The sequence below is a fragment of the Colobus angolensis genome, unplaced genomic scaffold, assembly GCF_000951035.1.
Source record: "Colobus angolensis palliatus isolate OR3802 unplaced genomic scaffold, Cang.pa_1.0 Scaffold148, whole genome shotgun sequence".
NCBI classification, from domain to species: domain Eukaryota; kingdom Metazoa; phylum Chordata; class Mammalia; order Primates; family Cercopithecidae; genus Colobus; species Colobus angolensis.
The window spans coordinates 2693126-2707439 of NW_012114577.1; the positions used below are offsets into that span (position 1 = coordinate 2693126).

Sequence of the window (14314 nt, forward strand, 5' to 3'; positions counted from 1 at the left end):
TGGTGATCCACCCGTTTTGGCCTCCCAGAGTGCTGGGATTATAGGTGTGAGCCACCGTGCCCGGCCTCCTTGTTTCTTATACTTCCTAGTTCTCTTCTTACTGCCTCCCTTCATTTCGAGGGTCATGAATAGACATTTTCTTTCAAATCAGCAAGTTTCTTTTTAAGACATACACCAGAGAATATCTCTAAGGCCTAAACTCTCAGAGGTTTCAAGGCACCTGCTGGGCAGAGGAAGGATTTCCAGTGATGGAGGCCTCACTCCAAGGGGTGGGGAACTGGCGGCTGATGACTTAAGCCAGGGACACTTGTCAAGATGAAGAGGAGAGGAAGGTGAGACTTGGCCCAGGCAGATGAAGGTGTTTCCTGGATTTTTCAAAGCTACAGAGGCTCTGAAAGAGGAGACTATAACACATTCCATTTAGAGAGGGGGAAAAAATGTATGGTGTATCAACTAAGCCACTGGCCCACATTTGGGAGGAGTTTGCATATTAAAGAGCAGGGCCAGGCACGGTGACTCACGCCTGTAATCCCAGCACTTTGGGAGGCCGAGGAGGGCAGATCACGAGGTCAGGAGATCAAGACCATCTTGGCCAACATGGTGAAACCCTGTCTCTACTAAAAATACAAAAATTAGCTGGGCGTGGTGGCATGTGCCTGTAATCCCAGCTACTTGGGAGGCTGAGGCAGGAGAATCCCTTGAACCCAGGAGGTGGAGGTTGCAGTGAGCCGAGATCATGGCACTGCACTCCAGACTGGCAACATAGCAAGACTCCGTCTCAAAAAATAAAATAAAATAATATTAAAGAGTAGGAGTTCCCAACCCTGCTCTAAAATACCTATCGGTCCATGGCCTGTTAGGAACAGAGCCACATAGCAGGAGGTGAACGGCAGGCAAGCAAGTGAAGCTTCATCTGTATTTACAGCCACTCCCCATCACTCCCATTACTGCCTGAGCTTTGCCTCCTGTCACAACTGCTGCAGCATTAGATTCTCATAGGAGCTTGAACCCTATTGTGAACTGTGCATGGGAGGGATCTAGGTTGCTCCTTAGGAGAATCTAATGCCTGATGATCCGTCACTGTCTCCCATCACCCCCGAGATGGGACCATCTAGTTGCAGGAAAACAAGCTGAGGACTCCCACTGATTCTAGACTGTGGTGAGTTGTATAATTATTTCCTTATATATTATAATATAATAATAGAAACAAAGTGCACAATAAATGTAATGCACTTGAATCATGCTGAAACCATTCCACCCTCCAAACGTGGAAAATTTGTTTTCCACGAAACCAGTCCCTAGTGCCAAAAAGGTGGGGACCACTGTTATAGAGTGTTTCCAGTGAGGCTTCATAAGAACCAGTTTGTTCTTCCTTTGCTTCTTACCTAATAGGTACACACAGCCTCTCTCTCTCTCCCCTACAACCCTGTGTCTCTCTATGTCTCTCTCTCTCTCTCACACACACACATACTTTCTCCTTTTCTCTGTGTCTTTCTCTCTGTCTGTTTCTCTCTCTCCTTGGCTCTCTTTCTCTCTCTTTTAACCCAGTGAAATTTCCAAAGGAGCATTTGTTCAGTACTCATGATAACAAGTTTCTTTTGTCCCATATGCCTGCCACTGTCCCCAGCCCTTGTATGTGTATTTTTCACCACACTTCCAGGAGGAAGATACCATCATTATGCACAGAAAGGATACCTCGCTTGTCCACAGTCACACAACCAGTCAGTGTCAGAGGCTGGATTTGAATGCAGTGTGTTTAGGGAGTCACCTGATCCCAAAGTCCATTTTTTTAACCACTGTGCCATATGATCTTGCTATGTTATATTCGTTCAACTTCATAGTTTTCAAAGAGAAGATAGAATCACAGTGGGATTTTACTGCAGAGACAAACATTATGTTCAAGGTTCTTTTGACCTGAATGTAGATGATGTACCAAAGACTCACAGTTTCTTGCAGTTCAGTCTTTGGGTGACTGCTTTATCTAGCCAGGCAAGGAGTAACCCAGGAAAATGTTTTGCCTTTTCCTGAGCTGTCTGGAGAACAGTTAGGCCTTTGCCTTAACAGTGCAGCCTGGCCTTAGCGACATTGAGCCTTTGTGTTCATCTGACCTCCATGACCGAAGGCCTCAGAGTGAGGACAGTGTGTTCCACTGGCCTGATCTAATGAGAATATCATTGCCTGTGCCCGGTGTGTTGGGGCAGTCCACCCTCTCATCCCCTAGTGCCCCCATTCCTATTTCTGTATTGACAAGCAGAGCAAGGAATCTGTAGAGGAAGAACTCTGTCTGGAAGACGAAATCACCAGTGTTGATTTCTAAAGCTCCCTTTTGTGTGGCTTGCTTCTGTGAGGTTCTTGAAAGACTTTCACTCTGCAGCAGCCAGGACTGGAGTCCACTCACCCCCACTAGCCACATGCTTCCTGCCCCAAATGTCAAGGTTTTCATTTGACCACGGTATAATGAGCTGTATAAAATTAAAAACAGCTAAATACCACCTTATTTACAGTAATTTTCTATTTTCTGTACTCATCACCGAAACCTCTCCTTAACAACGCCAACCTCCAGATCATACCAATCACCACTGAGAAGCCCAATCACTACAACCACTAACCACAACATAAATCAATGTGAGGACCTGAGAGCTCGCTCGCTCCCACTCTGTCCCTAGCCCAGCCTGGTTTTTCCATCACATGCTTCTTAGGCAGCAGGGAGCTGAGGCAGGGGGAACATTTAGTTCCCTTTTCAAAGACTGGGGACACTTAAAAATATCTCCAAGTAAGCAACAGCATTCAGAGGACGCTTATTTAGACTTTGTAGGAGCCTGGTGTTGGGACTCTGGCTCCTGGATGGCCTCAAACCTGCCCTTGGGCTTGGCCGAGGCTGGTCTGGGAGTACCATTTGCAAATGGCTCTTGCTTCACTGTTGCATCTCCATCTGGGTAAACAACCTAGCAACAGCCCTGGCTCTTCTTAAGGCTGTCTGTTATAGACTGAACTGTGTCCCCCTCAGATTTATTTGTTAAAGTCCTGACCCCAGTACACCTCAGAATGTGACTGCATATGGAAATAGGGCATGTAAAGCAGTCATGAAGGTTAAGTAAGGTCATATGGATTGGCTCTAGTTCAATGTGACTGGTATCCGTCTAAGAAGAGGAAGAGACACCAGAGCTTACTCTCTTTCCACGCACACAATGGCCGTGTGAGCACACAGTGAGAAGATGCCATCTGCAAGCATCTTCTTGCATGAGAGGCCTTGGTAGAAAGAGAGGCCTTGGTAGAAACCAAACCTGCTAACACCTTGATCTTGGACTTCCAGCTTCAAGAACTGTGAGAAAATAAATTTCTGCTGTTTATTCCACCCATTTTGTGGCATTTTGTTATGGCAGCCCAAGCCAACTAAGATACCATCCATGTAATTTCTTCTTGTATGGCAAGGTCTTAACATGAGACATGAATGAATCAATGGCCATTTCTATGCAGAAATTTAGAAGCATTCTTGAGTTATCATGGGGAGATTTAAATTCTCCATATATGAACCCCTCTAGTCTGTACTTTCTTATAGGAAAATTCTCTATGAGATTGGAATATTCTAGAAGTTAACCAAAAGGATCTTAATTTACTCTATCTCCTATTCCTCACATTCCTAGCACTGTTAATTACTCTTCTCCCCCAACCTCTGCTCCATCCCTTTGGCAAGCCCATGCATTTAGTAGATGTTTATTGAGGGCTTCTTTAGGCCAGCCTAGGCTTTAGGCACTGGAGCTATGAGAATGAAGAAAACAGGTAAGGCACGTGGTCTCACATGGCTTCCATCCCAGCAGAGGAAAACAGAAATAAAAATAAATAAATAAATAAATAAGGACTATATCAGGTAGTGAAAAGCTATTCAGAAATTTTAAATACAGCAATACAAGAATGACTGAGAGCCTGCTTTGGTTAGGCAGACAGGAACTCTGTCCTTTCCAACTAAAAACCATTCTACTCCCTCTTCTCCTCTTTCCATCACCATAACTACCCCTTGAGTGCAAGCTCCTGGGCTGGGCTCCTGCAAAAGCATTCTAATTGACCTCTCTGCCACCTCCTTTGCACCACTGCAGTTCATTTTCCACATAGCAACTAGGGATACGTAAAAACAAAGCTGATTTTCATTATTCACAATAGCTGTGTTCTATAAAGTCTCTTCAAACCCTGAATTCCAGAATACTGAAGCATTGCTCCCAGGGGAAACACAGGGTTAGGTTCCTATGAGCCTCTGATCACCCATCAATACATAAGTTTGTTTTATGTGTATTTCTGTGTAAAGACACCTTATTTAATATGTATTGTTGACTCATTAACATTGAATTCATGACTAACAGCACAATAACTCATGCCTGAACAAAGCTTATCTAACACACATACTTTCTACATAAGGCACTTTCTGGCCTTCCTGTGCTTATGAACACTAGACGGCACTTCAGCACTAGTCTGCAGCAGGGGCAGGAAAAGCGGATATTTTAAGCAACAAAATCACCAACAAAGAGCCAAGAAAATGTAAAATAAGATGGCACTAAATAGACCACAAAAAGGTCACTTGTTTATAGTATGAGAGCTGAAACAAGAAGACAGCATGTCACTTTGTTTGACCTCAGCTAGCAACCCGCAGGTTAGGTGAGTCACATTTTTTGCTTTGCTCATATCTGTGAATGACTGCAAACTTGTCACCCAGTATTGATCTTGGGGTAATAAACAGGTATTCCTGTGGTGTAAATGTATCCCTTCCAAAATTCAGGTGTTGCCAATGTGACAGTATTGAAAGATGAGGGCTTTAAGAGGTGATTAGGACATGCAGGCGCCTCCCTCTTGAATGGGATTAAGGCCCTTATAAAATAAGCTTCACACAGTGTTACCTCACTTGCCTTTCAGCCTTCTGCCATATGAAGACACAGCATTCCTTCCCTCTGGAGGACACAGCAACAAGGCACCATCTTGGAAAACAGAGAGAAGCCTTTGCCAGACAACCAAACCTGTTGGTGATTTGATCTTGAACTTCCCAGCCTCCAGAACTGTGAGAAAATAGCTTTCTGTTCTTTATAAGCTACTCAGTCTCAGCTATTTTGTTTTAGTAGCACAAATGGACTATTTTTGGTATTGTCTCAGGAATATTTCTCTGTATTCCATTGGTGAGCTACACATGCTTCATGGGAGTTGATATGCATAGGAATAATAGACTCATGGTAGCAAACATTCAGTATCTGTTAAGTAAATGACTGAATGCATTAGTAAAATTTCATGTGCTGCTTTTATTTAAGTTAGGAACTGTTTCATTACATTGAAATCTCCAGCCACTAGCACAATACCCATTGTAGATATCTAAGTTATGTTTGATGAATGAATGAATGGTCATAATTTTAAATATTAAAGTAGACATAATAAGAACAGTCTATGAACTCTAAAGCTTTTGAAAGTGCCCAGATAGTCTCTTCAGAGTCACCACAAAATTATTTATCAACCTCTCGATTCACAATTAAATGTGTTATACCTCTATTTTTTGAAAAATTACTTCTTCAATATTTTTTGTTTTTTATTACTGTGACTATGAAAAGATTACTCAACTCTATTGATTGCCAATATAGAATATTTCAGCTACATGATGATTTAATAAGGGTTTTATAGACTGGGATCTCAATTCTCATCTATTTACGATATTGTGTTCATGAGAAAAATGGATTCCAAGGTCTAAAACATAGACTTTATCTAATGCTTTCTGAAAGTACAATTCATTTAATAATATAGACACTTAACTGGATTTTGTTTATTCTCAAATACGTGGCATAACCTCCTATCTCAAAAACGGTCATGGGGTATCAGACTTTGTATGATTTTCTGTCATATTTAAGTCAAGTGGCTTTTTTTCTTCCAAATTGCTTACCTCTACAACCATTCTTTTATACTTGTTGAATATAGATTTAATTATTGTCATATGCATTGAGTCTCTGCTTTTTATCAAGTTTCCCGTTCCTGGAAAGTTTATGACACAGTGAATTGACTTAAAGTAGATTATATTTTACCTTAGGAACAATAATAGAATTGAAGAGTTTTGTTCTTGATTTAACATCAAATGAATTTTAGATACGGCCATAGTATGTCACAAAGGCAAAAACACAACAGTTTAAAACCTCTATAATCAATTACAAGAGTAGAATTAATGTCCAAGCCATTTAAAATGGGGTTAAGTCGATTATGTGTTTTATAATAAAAAGGGCTGTGTCTGTGTGTGTCTATAAAATATAAATTTTCCTTGTTTTTCCACCTCCTCCTTGACGGTCCATTCTATACACTGGCGCCAGATTAATCTTTACAGGTGAGACTCCAAGTTCACAAACCTTCCCTAACTCACCTTCACTCACAGGGCCAAATTGGAACCCTTAACATAAAAGTTCCCCTCACAAGAGCCTCAGCTCCCTCCACCCTTCTCCAACTCCTTCTAAATCCTGGCCTGCTGTTTAGCAAACTAGTTAGCAGCTCCTGGCCCTTCACAAGCATCCCCCCTCTTTTCCTGCCTTGATTCCTTGGTTCTCCTATCTGCTCAACCCCTGACCACCTCTCCACCACAGCAAATCCTGCTCCTCCTTCAAGAGTCTGCTCAAGTCCTCTTAGGCCTCGCACGCCATCCCTCTAGGCAAAAGGACTCCCCCTGTCCGACCCTAGAACACAGATTCAGCATGGCTTGTGCTTCCTAGGCTGGCTGGCTGATTCCATCTGCCACTGTGCTTCAGGAAGAAAGGGAGAGAAACCAAATTTACTGAGGACCTCCTATGTGTCAGGTACCCAGCCGAGCATTTTTATAAATGTTCTTTCACTCCTTACCAGGTAGGCATTGGCAATTTCATTTTGACAGCTGAGAACACAAAGGATAAATAACTTGTTGAAGTAACTCAGCTGAGAAGTGATAGGGCCAGCATATAAGCCTGGAAAGTACACGAGAAGGATATAAAACTAAAAATCAGGAGATCTCCAATTTAATTAACCTTTCTGAATCTCATTTTTTTCCTCATTAATGGAAATGGCTAACACCACCTACCTCATGGAAACGTGCAAATTAAGTGAGGACATTATTTTGAAAGGCTTTATCAGCTGTGGAGGTTTCTTTTCTCTTGGTGCCTAGCACACTCCAATGCTCAATAAATATTTGTTACTAGATTGATTTCTATGTCTTCTCTTAAAAGCTGCACTGTTAGTCTCCCATGCCACGTCTCCCTGCTCTTAGCTGGTTATGATAATATTCATGTACCCAACTTTGAAAAAAAATCATGCCACGATTTGCTGAGAACCATTTCCTGGTCCAGCATGATGAGAGAGTCAACACTTACCTGCACACATTTGCAAATATTGCTTAATGTGCTCAGGAGACAGAAGTCCTCCCAGTATTTCTGTAATCTGTGTTCCGTGGTGCTAACGAATTCTAATGTGGAACGTCAGTTTGCTTCTTCCCCTTGAAAGATAACAACTGTCAATAATCATCACCATGTCTCCCGCTTGTAGAGCTCACTTAAACATTCTAAAAACCCTTGATAGGGAGTGATATCAGCCTTTTCCCTCTGGACCAAGCTACCTAAGGAAAGCAGTGTTGGTCTCATGCTAAGTCATTTATTTTTGCTAAGAGTTCTATTGTTCCTTCACACGATAGTGATAACTGAGTTTTGGCTTCTAACTTATCTTTCCATGCCTTCTGAATATTTGCACACTATATTTGGCATATTTCATGGTCTGTGCTTCTGTTATTTCGATTTTCAGTTTCCTCCCTCACTCCTCCTTCTTTTCATGATTACCCAGCTGAGCTCCGTGCAAACATGTCTTCTCTATTCTCATCACAATATCATTTTGACCCTCAGCTTTCCTATTTCATCTTTCAGAAATTTCCCCAGTCTTCTCTTGCCCTGGTGTAATTAGGGCTCCTGTCTCTGAACCTCTAGAGTTACAACTTGCCCTGATCGGCAGTTTCTTTCCTGCTTGTAAATTTCCTTTCCTCCAAGTAGTAAAATTAGTAACTCTTTGCATTTCTTAATTGTAGTTTCAACAGCTTGGATTCTTTTTGTAGGAAACTTGCTTACTCTTTGGAGCTCCTTTTCCACCACAACTAGGCTGTACAAAACTAAAGTTATTTTTAAGATGGAGTGGTCCACAAAAATAGGCACCAACCAGTGCTTTTGTACATAAAGTCAATAACTTCTAGATATAGATTTTATTTCTCTACTGTACACCCCTGCTCTATACAATTACCCAGTGATCAAAACAGAAACCTTAGCCAAACAAACGCATCCCGTGGTGTGCAATGCTTTCCCTTTCTTACCCAGTATACAAGCCTTTTTCGCTCTGCCTAGTTCAACTCTTCATACTTATTAATCGGTCCCATTGATTCATCTTTCCATTTTACAGCCATTAATAGACACCTCTCTGGATGGACATCAGATAGTTTATCCACTTTAACCAGGCTGATCGATTCTCTTTTCTGAAGAACGCTTGCTTTAGAGAAGTCAAGGAAACCAGTTTCTCTTCCTGCTTTCTTTTACCAGTCTTCTGAGGAAGAGCCAAAGGTGAGAGGCGCTGTAACCCATGAGGCTTTTTTTTTTTCCTTCCTTTATGTCCTCACTCACAGCACCTCTTTCTCTGCCCCAAAGCGCTCCTGCCACATCTGTGCCCCAACACCACTTGTTACTTAGCATCCATGCCAGCTGGCTGTCACGGCCACATTTACAGATGATGTGGGTGAGCACTGTTCTTGGTCCACACATCCTCCCCAAGAGCCCTGTTGAGCGGGGATGTGACAGGGCCAGGCGTCACTTAAAGATTGTTCATGGGCTGCTAACAGGCTGGGAGAACAGTGGGTCTGAGTCAGAGCTGCTCTGGCTGTGGGTGATGGCTGGTCTTCTCTGGTCAAGCTGACCCAGCACTGCTCAGCCAAGTCTCTCAGGATCAAGTGTTCATTCTTCCAGGCATGGGCCAACCAAACATTCTTGGAAGGCCACCTTCCTTTGTTAACTTTATTAACAGATAAGTCACTAGTACGAAGGAGTTCTGGGGCCACCTGAGGCATAGGGACAGTTTCTGTGCTGCTTGAGAATAATCCCTTTGGGAGATCATTTGCTTAGTGACCAGAGCCTTGTGTGAGCCTGAGAGGTAATTAGGTTATAGGTGCGGAGCAGATCCACTTGTACCAGCTGTTCTGGAAGAGGAAGAAGATGTGTGAATGGAAGAAAGAGATGCATTCAAGGTTACAGAAGGAAGGTCAGCGGGAAAGATGAGAATTCAGGATTCTCACCAATAGTTAGAGGTTTGTTTGTTTTTAATTCCCAGAAGAATCATGAATAATTGATAGTAATAATAATAGTTGACCCATGTACACTCTTTTATGTACTAGACACTGTTCTAGTGGTTTAAATGTATTCACTTATTTGATCTTCATACCACCCATAAAAGTTCCCATTTAACAGATGAGGGCAAGGGACACCCACAAGTTCAGTAAGGTGGCCAGGGTCACACAGGGAGAAGGATGTGGGACCAGGACTCAAACCCTGGCAGTCGGGACCCATAGCCTTAACTGTGTGTGTGTGTGTGTGTGTGTGTGTGTGTGTGTGTGTACATATGTGTGTGAGAGAAAGAAAGAGAGAGTGGGGTATGTTTCAAAGACAGACATGGAGGTGGTGATAAGCATATGGTTCATATGAGTCCCCTCCAAAGACTATTTCCAGACTAACTAATGGCTCCAAAAGCTAACATTTACTGAGCACCTATTAAATCTTGAATTCTTACAATAATTCAGCAAGAATTTTCAGTTTTGAGGTGAGAAAACAGATTCAGAGAAGCAAAGTGAATTGCCCAAGATTACCCAGATAGTAAGGCAGTTGGGGGACCAAGACTTGAGTCCAGAGGCCAAGCTCTTTGTGGCCCACCTTGTCTAGAGAGGGCTCCCTCACCTTGTCAAGTGTATGCGTCAATCAGACTATGAAGTAACTCACAGAATTCTTTCATAAATTTGTTTGAATTTTCATTACACATATTATCCAAAAGACTCTTCTATGTCATCTGGCTGATAAATTTCTGATCTCACTCTATGGATCACTGGAAGAACAGAATGGACTCCTCCTTGCTGATCATTTTTATGTGGAAACTCAAACCAATATTGTGGATTCATTGACTTGCATATACTTCAGAACTAAGATAGCACAGTGCTAGTCCCTGAATGCTTGCCCTAAGGAAGGAGCTGCCCCAAAACACAATTCAAGAAGATGCTACACGGGCCTTTCCATTCCACAATTTAACTTAGGATCTGATTGTTTTTGCATTTTCCCTTTCGAAGAATTTTGTAACTAGCCAGAAGGTACGAATGTCACCTGCGTCCTCATCTGGACACCAGCTAGGATCTAAACTTAATGGGCAAACTCATGTGTGGCTTCAGGCAGCATCACTTTGCATGGGGTTTTGTCTGAAGGTGGATGAAGATGCAGGTAGCTGAGGAGGACAGTAATATGGGGAGGCCAGTGTGGTGTCTGTTAGAAACTGGTCTGTAGCTCAGCATGGTCCCCGGGTCAAAGGATCTGCAGGCAAGACTGTAGGTGCTGATTTATGAGGGGCTTTGGGAGAAGGGGCCAGGAACAGTTCTGCTTTAGAGGAGTGACAGTTGCACAGGGTGGAAGAGAGGTCTGTTACCCCAAATCAGGAAGGACCTAGATGTTCTCACTGAGGAGTGGGGGCCAACTGTAGCCATTAACTGGGTGGGGACCAGGCAGCTGAGCAGAACAAAGGAAGGGCTGTTTGTGAGTACCTGTGAGACACCCCTCAGGGTCCACAGAAAGTCTTGGAGAGGGATGCCCTCCTGTACTGGGAGTGCTGCAGGGATCAGAGCCTGTGAAATCTGGATCGTTGCTATTAGTGTGACTCATTAGTATCCACAGACTCCCTGCCCTGGGGAAATATGGTTTATAAGAACAACACCCATAAGAGTGGGGAGTGGGGTGGTCCGTGAATACAGGTGTGATGGGTTCTCTACTACCAGGCAGCCTGTGAAAAGGAGGTAGGGTCATGTCTGTGCTTGGGTATAAGCATGTGTTAAGTGAATAAACAGTTCTCTTAAAAAGATCTCTCAGGTAGGGCCTTGAGTTTCAGGGTCACGGATATGATCCAAGTTGCAGGAGCTCTGAGTATGGAAATCTGAGACTTTTGGACTTAGAAACAAAAACACGTAAATGGGAAGCCCTGGAAGCAGTGGAAGAACCTGGAAAAGTCCATCTGTCCAGAGGCCGTCAACAGTGGGCACAGCAAAGAGCACGTTCACCTTGGCAGGTGCACGGCATGGACTGAGCCTAGGGAGTTTCTGGAGGTAGGGGGCACCTAGGCATCCAGGCATGTTCACAGGCAACCACATACAGACACATTTTGAGGGCAGGTGGGGCTCAGTCTCCAGGGTTTCCAGCTTACCTGACGCTATCCCCCAATTCCCAAGCAGGTGTTTGAGCCAGACCCCCATGCAAGCAGGGACAGGACCCCCTGTGCCTTCACTAGTTTTGGGCAGACCACCAGCAGTGCTGGGCGCAGTCCACATATCTGCTGAGTCTTTCATCTTCACATTGTGTCTTGGTACTTTTAATTAAAGGATCCCAGAAAGCCGACTCCTAAAGGAGGCTGGTGTTGAGCCAGGCCCTTATATAACACACCTACTTGCTATAAACAAGAGCACCAGAGAAAGGTTTCCAACTGGATTGAAAGCGTTCCCCCTTTTGTCTGCAGTTTGGACAACTTCAAGGCTGTAAAGATGAGACTACCCCACATGTATTATTGTCCTTACATGTTCTCTCCCTTTTTGTTCTCTCCCTTCTAACTCAACCTTCAACTCCCTATCATGGAAGGAAATAAAGTTGTATGTGTGCATGTGTGTGTGTGCCTGCGTGCATGCATGTATGTGTGAATGTGTACGTGTGTTTTTCTTAGCATAATCCGCTTTAGCGGGCTGCTAGATCTGACTAGTAGCAGCAGCTGTGGCAGCTGCAGCAGTGGCTGATTGCTCTGGAAGGGCATGGATAAGCCTGTTTGATGGAACCAAAAAGGAGGGCATTTAAAACCTTCATGTCTTTCTACTGCTCTTTCCAAGCCCTCATTAGCTTCACTAGAGGGAAAACTTATCTCGTAGGGTTCAGTCGCTGTCTTCCTCTGGGCACACAGCACAATCAGGAGGGACTTCCATTCAAAATAAAGGAGGTGGAGTTGGATTTTTAAAAAGAGAGAAAGAGAGAAGAGCATACTCTCTCTCATCTGCTGAAACTCACTGAGCCACGTGACCTCCTGAAAAGGCAGGAAGACATTGGTTTTGTGTCCTACTCCCTCTTGGCCCTCTGACTCTGAGACCCACAGGTGGTCCCAGTCAGTAAAGGGGGTTTCTGGTCCTGTATGAGTGTGCTTTGTTTTTTGAGGGAGCCTGAATACTACCCATCTAACCTTCTATACCATCTTTCTCCCTGACATGGAAAGATTACAGTTCCCAGATAGATGGCTGGAAATTGCTTCGGGGAGAGGGTAGAGCGGTGACTGGTGGGAATAAAGGATTCTGGATGGGAAACCCCAGAGGAAGCCACTGACCGCAGTGCATGCTGGGGGTTGTAGTTCTCGTGTACTCCACGGGTCAACACGTCAGAGAAGCAGGCAGAGGAACCAGCTCAGTAAAACCCGAGTTATGTGATGTGAATGCTTGCTGGACCCCGAGATTTAGGCTAAAGTGGGCCAGCCAAGCCTGCCTGGTGAAGACACAAGAAAGATATTCAGTCTCCTTATCCACGTTTGTATTTTGCCACTTGATCTGTTAAGAAATGAGTTAAATGTTTTAAAGTTTCCCATCTCTTTTTCTTTTTTTTTTTTCCTGTCAATCCCTTACATTTGGTACAAGTTTTCCTTTATATATGACCTGGCTACATTATTCAGGGCTTAATATATATGATGGAAGATCATATCCTTTGTCAACAAAATACTACCTTCTGTGACCCATGAATTCTTCCAGTCTTGAATTTTAATTGGACTGACAATCATTTTGTGATTTTTTTTTTCTTTTTGCTGTGCTTTCTGGGTCAGTCTTTTAATTTGTATGAGTTAGTATGCCTCTTCTGGACAGCATAAAGTTGAGTTTTCTAGGAAAACATAAATTAACTCAATAAGTAGATTCCCTGATAAATCAATAAGTATAGAAGATATTAAATAAGTTGTCAAAGACTGCATTCAATAAAGTCAGGCGACTCAGATGGGTGTGTAGTTTGTTTATGGGTTTTTTCAAACCTTCAACAAAAAATTAATTCCCATTCTAAACAAATTATTGCAGAGCACAGCAATATACGTAAATCTTTCCAAATCAACATATACATTCCAAATTAACTTATAAACATGTAATCTTGTTAACAAGCCTGATGAACCTAGGACAAAGGAGGCAACTGACACCAATAGAACTTACAAGTATAGAGAAAAAGCTTTAAAATGTTTTAGCAAATCAAATCCAGCAATATATTAGAAGAAGAATATACCATACCAAGGATATTTAATTCCTGAAATGCAAGGATGGATCAATGTGAGAAAACTAATAATACAATTTATCACACAGAAAGGTTTCAGAAAAGAAAAATGATCATCGCAATAAATACCAAAAAGGCATTTGGTAAAATTCAACATTCATTCCCAATAAGATTTATTAATTAACAAATACCCACCATCATAGTTAACAATGAAATAATAAAGATGTTCTCATTAAAATCAGGAAGCAGTTGAGGATGTTAATTACCACAAATATTGGTAAACATTTTCCTAGAAATTTCTGTTGTAAGACATACAGAAAAGCAGTAAAAATATCAAAAAAGATAAAAATTATTACTTGTAAGTTATATGATTAGTCTGTCTAAAGAAACTCGAGTATAACCTAATCACTTTACATGCATCCTATGAAACAAGTATTGTATCACCCCCATTGTACAAATGAGGACACCGAGGCCCAATATCATACACCTAGTAATAGAACTAGTATTTGAATCCAGGTAATCTGACTCCAAAACCCTGTCTCCTAACCACCTGTGTTACACTGTCTTTCCTTGTTTCACTCTATAAAGTTTAGCTATCATTATTATAGCAATATAAGAAACACTTTTCCTATATACCACTAATAACCAACTAGCAATACATTTAAAAGAATATTTAAATTCAAAATAGCAAAACCATATAAAATTCATAGAAATAAACCTAACAAGAAAAGTGCACCTGAAGAGAAGTTAACAATTTAATGAGGGGCATAAAAGAATATTTGAACAAA

At 42.3% G+C, this 14314-nt stretch overlaps 1 long non-coding RNA gene across 1 annotated transcript in view; it reads left to right on the plus strand.

Moving 5' to 3' along the window:
* Positions 1-3358, plus strand: part of LOC105507292 — a 7790-nt gene extending 4432 nt beyond the window's left edge. The window contains exons 2-3 of the long non-coding RNA XR_001001071.1: positions 1102-1159; positions 2564-3358. This is a non-coding gene — a long non-coding RNA (uncharacterized LOC105507292). The remainder of the gene's footprint in view (positions 1-1101; positions 1160-2563) is intronic.
* The last annotated feature ends 10956 nt before the right edge of the window (positions 3359-14314 follow it).